Source organism: Eriocheir sinensis, chromosome 66 (assembly GCF_024679095.1).
Source record: "Eriocheir sinensis breed Jianghai 21 chromosome 66, ASM2467909v1, whole genome shotgun sequence".
In the NCBI taxonomy this organism is placed as follows: Eukaryota; Metazoa; Arthropoda; class Malacostraca; order Decapoda; family Varunidae; genus Eriocheir; species Eriocheir sinensis.
The window spans coordinates 4,100,197-4,112,294 of record NC_066574.1 but is presented as its reverse complement, the minus strand read 5'-3'; the positions used below and the strand labels follow the sequence as shown (position 1 = coordinate 4,112,294).

General features: G+C 44.7%; 1 protein-coding gene across 1 annotated transcript in view; it reads left to right on the top strand.

The window, feature by feature from the left end:
- Positions 1-853: 853 nt before the first annotated feature.
- The window catches only part of LOC126987746 (lachesin-like), a 124,290-nt gene continuing 113,045 nt past the window's right edge, over positions 854-12,098 (top strand). Inside the window, exons 1-2 of the mRNA XM_050845036.1 lie at positions 854-996; positions 1,420-1,540. The gene's annotated coding sequence lies outside the window, so the exon portion shown is untranslated. The remainder of the gene's footprint in view (positions 997-1,419; positions 1,541-12,098) is intronic.

Below are 12,098 nucleotides of genomic sequence, written 5' to 3'. Positions count from 1 at the left end.
TAGAGGTGGTGGCGAGGTTGGTCTGGTGGTATAGTAACGGACTCACGTACCAGGGAGTTGTCACCGGAAGAGGAACAGTACGGTCGAGGAACAAGGTTGTTGAGGAACAGTATTATCGGGCACAGCCCTCCTTCCCTTGTGCCTCGATATGCCGCCTCTCATCGCTGCCTCCTTCCTTCCTGGGGCTCCAAAACACCATTGCCGCCACTCTAACAGAAAAGGGAGTTTCCTCTTCACCTCAGCACCACGTCACTTCTATCCTTGCCCTTGCTATGACCCTCCTTCAATCTATATGACGGCGGGGGCGGCGGCGGCCTGGTTACCTGCGGGGCCGGGTCACGGGCGGCGTCTTGGGGGCCGGCGCGGGTCCTTGCAGCCTCCATTACTGCCATGAGGCGCGGCAGGCGGGGCCACCACGCTCCGCCGGGCCGCCGCTGATGGCAAGAAGTTTATAGGTTATTAACTAACAACAGGAAAAAGCAGTGCTGGCAGCAGACAAGGAGCCGCGAGGAACACGGCCCCGGGGAGGGCGCCGCCACCAGGTGCGAGTAAATAGATCAAGCGGAGAGGAGGAGCTCCGGCAGAAGGCGCATTTGGGGTGGGCAGGAGGAGGTGCAGGGGGCGGGGCGGAGATCGTAAATCAGGCGTTTCAAGAATCCCACGTGGCACCCTTCTGGACGTTGGCTATTGTTCTGCAGCCACTGGACTTGAGGCTCAGGGTCAAGGCTTCATCGTGGTGACCTGTCTATGCGTGTTATCGTCGCGGGGCCCCGGGTAACACGAGGGGCCGAGCACCGGCGAAGGCAACTAAGGTGGGCGGGCCCGACGACAGGCCGGGAGCAGAGGTAGGCGGAGCACAGGTTTACAGTCAGTCGCGCGCTAACCATCGGTGGGGACACACACACGCCGTCTGATCGCTCACTCACTCTCCTCGCTCTCCCGCCCTGGTGGAGGCGCCGCTCACATAGTGTGGCCAGGGTCTGCGGCCTCTTAAGGGTGGGTCACGGGGGCACCGCTTGCCCTCCTAATGGGCCTCGTTAGTGTCCGGCAAACACGCGGGGATGTCACTTGTAGCGCTGCCACGCCTCGCCGCTGGGCTGAACACCTGTCACACACTTGCCGAGGAAACAACCATCAGTATCAAGCAATCAAATGCTCCTGTAATCATAAATGAGATCTTATGACGTAGTTTTGGGGGTTAGGGTAAGCGGGTCACATACACACACACGAACACACATGTCATTTGTTTGTCATGTCTAGGGCGTGAGGGTAAGGGCGTGAGTCACTGGGTGGGCGTGAGGGCAGCCATCAGGGCGCAGCAGGGAGGGCGAGGCAGGTGTGTCGTGGGGACCTCAAGGCGGGGCAGGCACAGTGGGCGGTGACTTGGGAACACGGTCAACTTACAGCCATCTTCTGCAGGAGGGGCAGCCGCGGCGGGTTCGGCGGACACGGCCACCGGGAGAGAATGTAGGAACACACGCTTGAGGGTTCAGGGAGACAGCGACGAGTCCAGCACCAGCACGCCAAGCCTTCAGTCATGGTAAGTCAGCCCTGTTTTGTTATTTTTTTTTTTTACAACAAAGGAAACAGCTCAAGGGCACACAAAAAAAGTAAACAATAATAGAAAAAGCCCGCTACTAGCTGCTCACAAAAAGAATCCAAAGTGGTGGCCGAAAGAGAGGTCAATTTCGGGAGGAGAGGTGTCCAGATACCCTATACCTCCTTCCGTCACAGCTGCCTCTAACATGCCCGAGACATGTTCATAAGGGCTTCATGGTGGGGGCGGAAAGATATCGCTGACGTATTTCCTTTGAGTGTTCCTCCTATATAAGTTTCTGGCCCGGTTTGAATATGTCAACTACTATGTAACTACTCATGTAACGACTCAGGTATCACGTTCACGGTTACAAGAGAGTGAAGGAAAGGGTTTAGTGAAGGGTATCGTTGATGTGTTTAACCTCGGCGTTCTTCGTGTAGGCTCCTGTTTGGACCTGAGAGGCGTGAGGGTGAATGTAGCGACTCTTACATGCATCAAGATCACGGTATAACGAAGAGCGTGAGGGAGAAAGGTTTAACGAATGTGTTGTTAATGTTTTTATTGTGGGTGGAGTCCGTGGGTTCCTGGTGAAGCGAGTATGTAATTAGACGTAGGCGGTGTGTCGTGGGGTGTGGGTCTTGGGTGGTGGGGCGTGAGGGTGTGTCGTGAGGTGTGCGTCTTGGGCGGTGCGTCGTGGGGTGTGCGTTTTAGGTGGTGGGGCGTGAGGGTGTGTTGTGGGCGGTGCGTCGTGGGTTGGGTGGCTTGGTGGAAATACGTGAAGCGTGAGGATGTGGCGTGAATGGGGTGTCGCTGCCGGATGAGGAGTTCAGAGCGTGATGGAAAATGACCAAGTGAATGCACGGTACAAGGGTGTTTTCGCGTGTTTAAGAAGTCGATGTTTTAACCAATCCAAAAGTTAAATCGAAAAAGAAAAGAAAAAACTGGACAGGCGTCACCCAACCTCTCCAGATACAAGGAAAATGACCAAGTGAATGCACGGTTCAAGGGTGTTTTCGCGTGTTTAAGAAGTCGATGTTTTAACCAATCCAAAAGTTAAATCGAAAAAGAAAAGAAAAAAACTGGACAGGCGTCACCCAACCTCTCCAGATACAAGGAAAATGATCAAGTGGATGCACGGTTCAAGGGCGTATTCGAGTATTTAAAAGTCGATAAATTAAACAATCCATAGAGTTAATTCGAAAAAAAAAAGAAAAAACTGGACAGGTGTCACTCAACCTCTCCAGATACGATATAAGAGTGAGTTCAATGACCTTTTTTCCGGCAAGAGTCACTCATTTGGTCAAAGTCGATAATGTAAACAATTCTTATCGTTAAATGTAAACACACGTACTAAAAAAAAACTTAGGCGTAAATTGACTTCTCGAGCTACGATACAAGTTGTGCCAATGACCTTTTATCCGGCAAGAGTCTGTCCCTTGGTCTTGGTATAGTCTCCCCTCCTATAACTATTTTATTTATCCTTCACTTTTTCCTTTAGTCATTCCTGTATTTAGTTACCCCTTCATTTAGCTCTCCTTTAGTTATTCCTTTAGTTATCCCTTTATTCAGTTCCCCCTTTATCTTCACTTCTTCCCCTTTCCGCCCCTCCGAGTCACTCCCGCGGACAGGCTCGGCTCGGCAGGTGTTTCCGCTACCTGTCGCGTGGCGGGGGACTTCAACGCCGCCGCCGCTGTCTCCGCCGCCGTGGCCGTCCGAGGGAGTGAACGGAGAGGCCAGACGGGGCTTTAGTGTGTTGGTTATTTTTCTCCACTCTTTTTTTGTGTGTTTTTTTCATCTTGTGTTTTTAGTTTTAGTTTAGTTGTTAGTTTTTTTTTAGTTTAGTTTAGTTTAGTTGTTCCTTTTTTCTTCGCTTCAAATGTTTCCCCTCGTTCGTTCGTCCTCATCAATGGTTTCTCCTCTCCCATCTGTTTCATCTTCATCTCCTTCAGTGTTTCTTCTCTCTTATCTTACAATGTTTCTTTCTCCTCGTTCATCTTCATCCATTTCAATTATTTATCTTAGTTCGTCTTCGTCAACTTCGCTTATTTATCTCCTCTCTCCTCTCCTCTTTCTCACATTTTTAATTTTGTCACTTAACTTTCAATATTTCCCTTCGTTCATCTTCTTCATTCGCTTATATCCTTTCCCCTTTCTCTTCTTTAACATTTTCATTTTTTTTCTCACTCTTTTCACTTAACTTTCAATATTTCTCTTCGTTCATCTCCATCAATTGGAGTTATTAATCTTCGTTCATCTTCCACTTTCAATATTCTCTTCTCTCTTCCTCCTTTTCATCATCTTCGGTTTCTAACTCAATCTCACTCAATTTCCAATCCAATATTCCTCTTCGTTCATCTTCATCCATCTCAATAATTTCTCTTCTCCCTCTTCTTCCTCATTTTAATCTTCCTCAGTTGCTCTTTCAGTATTTCCCATCGTTTATCTTGATACACTTCAATCATTCCTCTTTTCTCTTCTTCCCTATTTTCATTTTCTATCGCTTCTCTTGGTTCATTTCCATCAACTTTATTTACTTGTATATCTTTCTATATTATCTCATTTCTAACCATTCCTCGTCTGCTCAAATCTCTCTTTCATATGTAAACTCTCTCTCTCTCTCTCTCTCTCTCTTCTCTTCACTTCCTCACCACTTCTCTCCTCTTCTCTTTATTCGTTGTTATTTCTGATCCTCCTCCTCCAACCCCTCCTTCTCCTCCTCGTCCTCGACCCCCACCTCCTCATCCTTTTCCTCTTCGTCTTCCTCCTCCTCGTCATCGTCCTCCTCTGTCTCACGTTCCTCATTCACGTCTTCTGCAGCCAAACACTCTAACGGTCTTTTCTTGGGTACGGCGTCCGCTTAGAAGAGCACGTGCCGCGTCTTCAGGTACACAATGCTCAGGCTTCGCGGGAGCATCTGCGTTAACCTCCTCAACTTTAGCTACCGAATATTTAGGTCCTACACCAGCTATTGCTAAAGGCCAAAGAGGGGGTCAGTCGGGTTCCAATGAGTGTTTCTTTGGGCTCACGGTACAGAGGAAGGGTCAAACTACCACCAGGGTCATAAAACTACTCCTGGAAATGCCCACAACTCCTACGAAAGCCTTGTCAAATATGTGCACTCGGGCAACGAAATTTCACGGTACAGAGGAAGGGTCAAACTACCACCAGGGTCATAAAGCTACTCCTGGAAATGCCCACAACTCCTATGAAAGCCTTGTCAAATATGTGAACTCGGGCAACGAAATTTCACGGTACAGAGGAAGGGTCAAGCTACCACCAGGGTCATAAAACTACTCCTGGAAATGCCCAAAACGCCTACGAAAGCCTTGTCAAATATGTGAACTCGGGCAACGAAATTTCACGGTACAGAGGAAGGGTCAGACTACCACCAGGGTCATAAAACTACTCCTGGAAATGCCCACAACGCCTATGAAAGCCTTGTCAAAAATGTGCTCTTGGGCGGCGAAATGTCTTATAATACAACGCTTTTAGACTTTCGTGGAGGATCTGCAGGAAAATGATCAACTTTGGCTACACGATGTTTAAGCTTCCCGGGAAATCTTATTCACATCGCGGTGGCATTATGTACTTTGTGAAGAATTATCGGCCACGACTCTAAGGGCCGCATTACTAAACATTTTGTCGCTTAAGTTCGCCTATTCGACAAGGCTTTCCTAGGACTTTTGGGCATTTCCAGGAGTAGTTTTTAGACCCTGGTGGTAGTTTGTCCCTTCTTCTGTACCATGAACCTGAAGAAACACTCATTAGAACTTAATAGCCTCCCTCTTTGACCTTTATAAATAGTTGATGTTAGAAGCGAAAGTGTCTTAGAATACCTTAAGCCGTGTATTGTAGGAAGCCGCCGTTAACATTATTTTGTGTTGTATACGTAGGTACTTAAATAAAAACTTGTATATATGCCAATGTGACGGAGATGAGCACCGCATCCACGCGCAGCTATTGTCTATGTGTAATGTAGGTACCAAACTTTACCTTACTTTTATAAATACTCGTGTGATTGTGTGTGTGTGTGTGTGTGTGTGTGTGTGTGTGAGAGAGAGAGAGAGAGAGAGAGAAAGTTTATCAGCTGGGGATGAAGAGCGAGGGGAAGGGATTATGAGTGTTCTATAATTGCTGGGATTACTGAGAGAGACTGATTTAAGCGGGCGAGGAGAGAGAGGTGACACGTTCAAACAGGATATAAAAAAAATAAAAAAAAATAGAACTGAAGAATAAACAGACATTACAAGACCTTCCCCCTTTAACCCGGTAGCTGCGGGGATCATGTTTCTTAAAGGCCCTTCTAAGCGAATTAATGAGGAAAAATTCACCACTCACGCCAACCATTTCATTATATATACATATCAACGCATTTGTGATCAGTTTATGCATCATCTTTTTTGGGGGGTTTATATCATGGCAAGAATTTGGCCCGTTGCTGGTACACGGTAAAGCCACAAATTTGGCCCTTCGCTAGTACACGATAAAACCACAAATTTGGCCTTTCGCTGGCACACGATAAAGCCACAAATTTGGGCCTTCGCTGGTACACGATAAAGCCACAAATTTGGCCCTTCGCTGGTACACGGTAAAGCCACAAATTTGGCCCTTCGCTGGTACACGATAAAGCCACAAATTTGGGCCTTCGCTGGTACACGATGAAGCCACAAATTTGGGCCCTCGCTGCTACCGGGTTAAGAATATCATTATAAAGTAACGCATGCGGGGAAGATTATACTGTCATTGGTCTTGGTGATATTAAAGCATTGACAGACGAGGAGAACACAGTCATACACACAAATAAATATAACTAAAGAATAAATAGACTATGCAAGACTTTCCACCTTAAGAATATCGGTATAAAGTAACGTGGCCATGTTCATATTACAGAGTTGACTGACGGGAGAGAACACAGACATATAAAAAATAAAAATAAAAAACAAATATAAATAAAGATTACACAGACTATACAGTGATGAAAAGTCGAAGAGTATCAGTATAAAATGACGCGGGGTAGATCATTCTGTCAGTGGTCCTGTTCGTAACACAGAGTTGACTGACAAGGAGGGAACAGAAGGAGTAGAGGTTGAGGAAGAGGAGTAAAGATGTTTATGAACGCGGGAGGGTTTGAAGAAAGTAAAGACGAGGCACAGAAATAAGACATGGAAACATAGATCAGAAGTTGAAAGTGGAAAGAAAAGACTGGAAAGGGAAAGATCGTTGTAGGGAAGAGCAGACAAACAGGTGTGTGTGTTAGTCATAAGATAAAAGACATAAGACAGAAGATCAAAATTATTAGTCCAAAGTCTTCACGGGAAGCACATCTCTCTCTCTCTCTCTCTCTCGGAAACAATCGCCAGAGAGATATTGTTTATTTCCTGAGGGGAAGCGCTGGTAGAGGCCGGACGAGCGGGCGCGCGTCACTCACAAACGAAACAGTCCCGGAACAGCGAGTGAGTGAGCCAGCCAGCGAATGAGTGAGCCAGAGAGAGAGAGAGAGAGAGAGAGAGAGAGAGAGAGAGAGAGAGAGAGAGAGAGAGAGAGAGATTTTAATTGCTTTTTTCTTTTTGGTAATTTTTTATATTGTTGGTGTTTTGTATAGTTTTGTTTTTTGAGCTCGTTGTTGTTGTTGTTGTTGTTGTTGTTCTTGCCCCTTTCCCCTTTTTCTCCTCTTCCTCTTTTCTTTCCCTTCTTTCTCGTCTTTTTCCCTCTTCTTCTTCTTTCTTCCTCTTCTCCTTCCTCTTCCCCTTCCTCTTTTTCCTTTTCTCTTTCTTCCGCCTCTTCTTCTCCCTCCCCATCTTCTCATTTTCATCTTCTCACTATTCTTCTTATTCTGCTACTGATGATGATGATAGTTACGTTGTCATCATTATTAATATCATTGTTTTGTCGCTATCATCGCCATCCCAGCTACCATCATCGTCACCATCATCCTCATTATCCTCCTCCTCATCTTCCTCCTCATCATCATTACTATAACCGCTATTCATGTAACTACTACTACTACTACTACTACTACTACCAGACCCCTACCACCACCTCATTTCTTACAACCTAGAGATCGCGTTAGTTTGAATTTTTTATGACATTTCCCTTGAGAATATGAAGAACTTCCTTATGGGCAAGATTGATGTGTGTGTGTGTGTGTGTGTGTGTGTGTGTGTGTGTGTGTGTGTGTGTGTGTGTGTGTGTGTCGTCTCCCACGTAAAAACAAACAAACAACCCTGTCTCACGTATACTCGTTCCCGGCATAATCATTCTCCTTTCGTTCCGCCGACAGGGTACAGAAATACGCGTTATGACGAGGTTCAGGCGGTGCGCTAATCTGCCTCTAATGGCCCAGAAGACGCAGAATAAGTCTCAGGATTATCGCCTTCTGGTACGATTATCAACTCTGTCATACGTCCAGGGAGGGAGTGTATAACTATCAATGGTGCTGTTTTTCTTGGTATTTTGTTGATGATATACCTGAGTCTCACCTTCCTTGACCTACGCTTCTGGTACGATTATCAAGGGTGTCATACGTCCAGGGAGGGAGTGTATAACGGTTAATGGTGCTGTTTTTCCTGGTATTTTGTTGATGGTATACCTGAGTCTCATCTTCCTTGACCTTCCCTTCTGGTACGATTATCAAGGGTGTCAAACGTTGCCGATTAGCGGTGTCATTCGTCATGGGAAGGAGTGTGTTGTGATTACTGGCTGGCACTCTCTTGTTTGATATTTTGTTTTGCTATACCTAACCTCAACCTTTGACCTTCGCTTCTGGTACGATTATCAAGTGTGTAAAACGTTGGGTATTAAGGGTGCCATTCGTCAAGGGAAGGAGAGTGTTGGGATTACTGGCAGACACTCTTTTTTTTTATATATTTTGTTCATGGTATACCTAACCTTAACCTTCCTTGATCTTCGCTTCTGGTACGATTATCAAGTGTGTAAAACGTTGGGTATTAAGGGTGCCATTCGTCAAGGGAAGGAGAGTGTTGGGATTACTGGCAGACACTCTTTTTTTTATATATTTTGTTCATGGTATACCTAACCTTAACCTTCCTTGATCTTCGCTTCTGGTACGATTATCAAGGGTGTTAAACGTTGGGTATTAAGGGTGCCATTCGTCAAGGGAAGGAGAGTGTTGGGATTACTGGCAGACACTCTTTTTTTAATATTTTGTTCATGGTATACCTAACTTAACCTTCCTTGATCTTCGCTTCTGGTACGATTATCAAGGGTGTTAAACGTTGGGTATTAAGGGTGCCATTCGTCAAGGGAAGGAGAGTGTTGGGATTACTGGCAGACACTCTTTTTTTAATATATTTTGTTCATGGTATACCTAACTTTAACATTCCTTGATCTTCGCTTCTGGTACGATTATCAAGGGTGTTAAACGTTGGGTATTAAGGGTGCCATTCGTCAAGGGAAGGAGTGTGTTGTGATAACTGGCTGGCACTCTCTTGTTTGATATTTTGTTTTGCTATACCTAACCTCAACCTTTGACCTTCGCTTCTGGTACGATTATCAAGGGTGTCAAACATTGGCTATTAGTGGTCTCATTCGTCAAGAGAAGAAGTATGTGTATTGTTGCTTTCCTTCTTGTTATTTCGTGGATGCTATACCTAAACTTATTCTTTTCTGATCTTCGTTACTGTTATGATTATCAAGGGTGTCAAATGTCAGTCAATCAGCGGTGTCATTTAGCAAGGGAAGAAGTCTGTTGTGTTTATTGTTGCTTTCCTTCTTCCTATTCCGTTGACGCTATACCTAAACTTATTCTTCTTTTATCTCCGTTACTGTTATGATTATCAAGGGTGTCAAATGTCAATTAGCGGTGTCATTTGGCAAGGGAAGAAGTGGGTGGCGATTTCTGGCCCTTTCCTTCTTCCTATTCCGTTGACGCTATACCTAAACTTATTCTTCTTTGATCTCCGTTACTGTTATGATTATCAAGGGCGTCAAATGTCAACCAGCGGTGTTATTTAGCAAGGGAAGAAGTGGGTAGCGATTTCTGGCGCTTTCCTTTTGCTATTTCCTTGACGCTATACAGAACACTAACCTTCTTTTATCTTCGTTATTTGCTCTTTCCTTTTCATATTTCCTTGACGCTATACAGAACACTAACCTTCTTTTATCTTTGTTATTTGCTCTTTCCTTTTGATATTTCCTTGACGCTATACAGAACACTAACCTTCTTTTATCTTAGTTATTTGCTCTTTCCTTTTGATATTTCCTTGACGCTATACAGAACACTAACCTTCTTTTATCTTCGTTATTTGCTCTTTCCTTTTCATATTTCGTTGACGCTATACAGAACACTAACCTTCTTTTGTTTCCGTTATTTGCGCCTTCCTTCGTTATATGCGTTGACGATACACCTGACTCCTGCCATCTTTTACCTTCGTTACTTGCGTTTCTGTTAGTTACGTTTGTTGACGCTGTACATATCACTTGCCTTCGTTGCTGGTGATGTACTTCGTTATATTGGTTGAGGATTTTTGAGGATTGTTGTCGCTGTTCCTTCCTCAGAGCCTTCGTCTTCGTTACTGGCACTCTCGTTCTCATGATATCGAACCCTCATCTTCTTCGTTACCTGCGCTTCTCTAAGTTATATGTGGATAAGCTGGACGTTATATTCGTTGAGGATTTTTGAGGATTGTTGGCGCTGTTCCTTCCTCAGAGCCTTCTTCGTTACTGGCACTCTTGTTCTCATAATATCGAACCCTCATCTTCTTCGTTACCTGCGTTTCTCTAAGTTATATGTGTAGACGCTGGACGTTATATTGGTTGAGGATTTTTGAGGATTGTTGGCGCTGTTCCTTCCTCAGAGCCTTCTTCGTTACTGGCACTCTCGTTCTCATAATATCGAACCCTCATCTTCTTCGTTGCCTATGTTTCTCTTTGTTATATGTGTAGAAGCTGGACGTTATATTTCTTGAGGATTTTTGAGGATTGTTGGCACTGTACCTTCCTCAGAGCCTTCTTCGTTACTGGCACTCTCGTTCTCAAGATATCGAACCCTCATCTTCTTCGTTACCTGCGTTTCTCTAAGTTATATGTGTAGACGCTGGACGTTATATTGGTTGAGGATTTTTGAGGATTGTTGGCGCTGTACCTTCCCCAGAGCCTTCTTCGTTACTGGCACTCTCGTTCTCATAATATCGAACCCTCATCTTCTCCGTTACCGGCGCCTCCCTTCTTTATGTATGTTGAGAGTACTCCTGACTCTAATCTTTTTGTCCTCTAATCTTTCTCTTCTTTGGGTTTCGTTACTGGCGGTTTCCCTTTCAGTATTTGTTAATGATGCACCTGACTCACCTTCGTACCTAACCTCACCTTCTTTACCTGTCTCCCTTCTTCGTTGCTCTTTATACTCTCGTTACTGTCGCTTTCCTTTTCAGTATTTGTTAACGATACACTTGACTTACGTTTGTACCTAACCTTACCTTCCTATACCTTCTTTTCTGGGGTTTTCCTTCATTATTCCTCATTATTCTTCTCCTTCGTGCTGTTTAGGTAACTCTATAGCTACCCGTCACCTCCTTTTCCCCTTGTGCTGTTTGTTCATGGTATTCCTAACTCCAAACTTCGTACCTAACCTCACCTTCCTTTCCCTTCATTTCTCTCGCTTTCCTTCTTTATTCTTTACTCTCTCGTTACTGGCGTTCACCTTTCGTGCTGTTTCGTCGATGCTATAGATATCCTTCACCTTCTTTTCCCCTTGTGCTGTTTGTTCATGGTATTCCTAACTCCAACCTTCGTACCTAACTTCACCTTCCTTTCCCTTCATTTCTCTCGCATTCCTTCTTTATTCTTCATACTCTCGTTACTGGCGTTCTCTTTTGTGCTATTCAGTTAACTTTATACCTATCATTCACCTCCTTTTCCAGTTGTGCGATTTCCTAACGCTATTCCTAACTCCAACCTTCGTACCTAACCTCACCTTCCTTTGCCTTCATTTCTCTCGCTTTCCTTCTTTATTCTTTACTCTCTCGTTACTGACGTTCACCTTTCGTGCTGTTTCGTCGATGCTATAGATATCCTTCACCTTCTTTTCCCCTTGTGCTGTTTGTTCATGGTATTCCTAACTCCAACCTTCGTACCAAACCTCACCTTCCTTCACCTTCTTTTCTGCCGCACTCCTTCGTTACTGGTGTTTTCCTTCGTGCTATATCGTTGACGCTCTAGCAATCACTCTTACCTTCTTTTACCTTCGTGCGAGAAAGCTTTGAGAGATACCACGGCGCCTTCAAGACACGTTTTGGGGTTAATATTAATCATCTGCCTCTGTGTGTGTGTGTGTGTGTGTGTGTGTGTGTGTGTGTGTGTGTGTGTGTGTGTGTTAAGCCGCCCGTTCCTATGACAACTCTGTGTATTAGAAAAAGATGTCGATGTTGGTAGTCTTCGGGCGAGGCGTCATGTCGCTGATTAGTCTTTTGGTTGGGATTTTCTGGTCTCAACTTTTTTTTCTTCTTACAGCTAAGAAAGGAAGCAGTTCGAGGGATTCTTCATATTTTTTTTCTTTATTTATACTTTTTTGCTGTTGTTTTTCTCTTATTTTTTCGTGTTTTTA